Source organism: Augochlora pura, unplaced genomic scaffold, assembly GCF_028453695.1.
Source record: "Augochlora pura isolate Apur16 unplaced genomic scaffold, APUR_v2.2.1 APUR_unplaced_2244, whole genome shotgun sequence".
NCBI lineage: Eukaryota > Metazoa > Arthropoda > Insecta > Hymenoptera > Halictidae > Augochlora > Augochlora pura.
In genome coordinates this window covers 1-3,236 of record NW_027582377.1, presented here as the reverse complement: position 1 = coordinate 3,236, position 3,236 = coordinate 1, and the positions used below count along the sequence as shown (strand labels likewise).

Sequence of the window (3,236 nt, the reverse complement as noted above, 5' to 3'; positions counted from 1 at the left end):
TCTTAAAAGTTAGCTAAGATAAAGGAATGTCCAGGGTTAATGGGAAACAAGCACGGGACAAAATGAGTATGATTTTTGCACAAATCCATTCTAAAAGTCGCGCATGGAATCGTGTCGATCGTTGCATCACGCATCTTATTGTTAGCTCATGGCGACACAGTACGTGCCGAACGTAAAATTTCTCTCACTCTTTCTCTCACACTCTTACATTCTCTCACTCTCTTACACTCTCTCACTGAATATCTTCAAATCAGTTCCTTTCTTCGACTCGAATTCACACTCACATAGCACTTGTAACTATTACGGATTACCTACTTAGATCTATACAGCCCTACGATATAAGGTTTATTGGCAGTTTATTTACACGCGAGTCGAGCTACGGCGCTAAACGCGTTCCATAACAGAAGTTTCGATGTTAAATGATCTGGGGAATCATCACGGAGCATCCTGCAAACCAGCGAGACAATCAAATCAATAAGATGGTAATGCTTCTCTGTATGTTTTGTTTTGGATGGAGAGTGTCGTTGTTGATTGCTAGTCAGTCACATATTCGACCTTTCCCTTCTTTCTTTACTGAATTGAGCGAGTAGAAGTAGTTATTAAATCTTATTTCAGCTTCGTAATGTTCTATTCATCTGTTTCAGGAATCTGTTCACTAATCAGTTTGAGTACCACTCGAGCAGTTGACCGTGAAAGACGTATTTCGGATTGCTCCTGAAGTAAACAAGTAAGCAATACAAGTGTAGGTGTGTGTATAACCCAAGCATTAAAAGCAAAAAATGCAGCTTATCACACATACCAATTAAAAACCGAAAAAAGCTACAAAGCCGTCATCAGAGGATTATACCCGAAAACCAATGTTCAAAATATTGTGGCAGAACTTAGAAAAATAGGACACGAGGTAAGAAGTGTAAACAATATGACCAAATACGATACAAAACAACCACTACCATTATTTTTAATAGAACTTGAACCAAAAAACAATAACAGAGACATATTCAGTGTCAAAAGTCTCCTAAGCACCATAGTAAACGTTGAACCTCCTCGATACAAAAAAGACATACCGCAATGTATATGGTGTCAACAATTTGGCCATACAAAAAACTATTGTAATAAAAACCCCAGCATGCATAAAATGTGCACAGAATTATTTATCAACTAACTGTCCACTCATAGGTAAAATAGACTCTGTAAAATACTTTAATTGCAAAGGTAACTACCCAGCAAGTTACAAAGGCTGTGAAACTAGAAAACAGCTGCAAAAAAAACTATTTCCACCACTACGAAACAGAACGTACTCACAGCAAAATGTTCAGTTCAATAGGCCAGAAACTAACTTGGAAATAAACACACATTATGCACACAATACAAGTAGCAAAGATACTAACCCTAAAGACTCATGGAATTATGCACAGGTCACTGCCAACACAACGTTACCAATTGATCAAAATAAAACTACCAATAATGACGGAAATACAGAAATTAAAGAACTCCTAAAACAATCCATTAAGAACTCCGAATTGCTATCAAAAATGTTAATCGAACAAAACGCCCTACTCAGACAACAGACACAAGAACAACTATGCTACAACTACTCACTACCCTAGTAACAAAGACATAAAAATGGCTAATCTAAAAATAGTATCCTGGAATTCCAACGGACTGCAACAGAGAGTCCTTGAAACAAAAACGTTCATGTACAACAACAATATAGATATACTCCTTGTTTCAGAAATACACTTCACTACTAAAAGCTACATCAAAATTCCATACTACACTGTATATAACACTAACCACCTGTCAGGAAAAGCACATGGAGGCAGTGCGATGATAATAATAAAAAACGAAATTAAACACCATCTGCACAGTGAATTTAGTCAGGAGTACATCCAGGCAATTATAATCACAGTGCAAACCGATAGTAATGCATTCCAAGTGTCTGCTATATATGCACCGCCAAGACACAAAATGGGCACACAAAAGTGGCAAGAATACTTTGAATCCCTGGGTGACAAATGTATTGCAGCAGGGGACTATAATGCCAAGCATCTCATGTGGGGATCTAGAATTATTACTCCAAGAGGAAGAACACTAGACAAATTTATAAAAAGTAGTAATCTTAATATATTATCAGCAGGAAAACCAACATAGTGGCCATCGGACGCGAACAAAATTCCAGATGTTCATGATTTTGCAATTATAAAAGGGCTTAGCACAAGTAAACTGACTATAGAGGCGAGTCATGACCTCAGTTCCGATCATACACCTCTAATCATAGAATACACTAGCAAACCTGTATACTACAATAACAGGAAATCACTATGCAACGAAACCACCAACTGGGAAAAGTTCAAGTTACTAGTTGAAAATAGGATGAATTGCAGTATCCCGTTGGAGATACCAGTTGATATTGAGCATGCAGTAATAATGCTAACAACTGCTATACAGGATGCAGCTGGGGCAACTACTTCAAATAGAACAGAGAGGAAACAAAACAAAACATTACCACTTATCATTCTTGATAAAAAGAAAAAAGAAAAAAGAAAAAAGAAAGACGAAAGCAAAATGGCAAAAACACAAAACTCCAGGAAATAAAAAGTACCTAAACAAAACAACAAAAGAACTTAAAAGTGCAATAAGTAACCACAATAACGACCAATTTACAAAATTCCTAGAATCACTTTCCACACACGAAAACACTAACTTTTCTCTCTGGAAAGCAACAAACAAAATCAAAAAATCAGCAAGAGCAGCTCCTACAATCAGGAAAACTGACGGAACATGGGCAAGAAGCGATCTAGTGCAGGCACAGGAATTTGCCAACTGCTTACGCAACACGTTTACACCACACAGGACTAATGTAACCAATAATGAAACTCTTCAGATTATCAAAAACATTAAAAACAGCAAATCGCCAGGTATGGACCTCATCAATGGTAAAATCCTAAAGCAATTACCACCAAAGGCAATACGACTAATTACCATAATTTACAATGCAGTACTAAGGATACAGTACTTTCCATCCACGTGGAAAATAGCACAAATTATTATATTGCTTAAGCCTGGCAAAGATCCGTATGAAACAGCTTCATATAGACTAATATCCCTACTCCCAATATTATCAAAAATTCTCGAGAAAATAATATACAGTCGCCTCAAACCTATAATAGAAACTAAGAAACTAATACCAGATCATCAGTTTGGATTTAGAAACAAACACTCCACCATAGAACAAC

The 3,236-nt window shown here is 36.7% G+C and overlaps 1 long non-coding RNA gene across 1 annotated transcript; it reads left to right on the top strand.

The window, feature by feature from the left end:
* The first annotated feature begins 187 nt into the window (after window positions 1-187).
* On the top strand, window positions 188-1,984 carry LOC144477598 (uncharacterized). The gene is made up of 3 exons (XR_013495221.1): window positions 188-482; window positions 645-901; window positions 1,733-1,984. It is a non-coding gene; the product is annotated as an uncharacterized LOC144477598 (long non-coding RNA).
* Window positions 1,985-3,236: the final 1,252 nt, after the last annotated feature.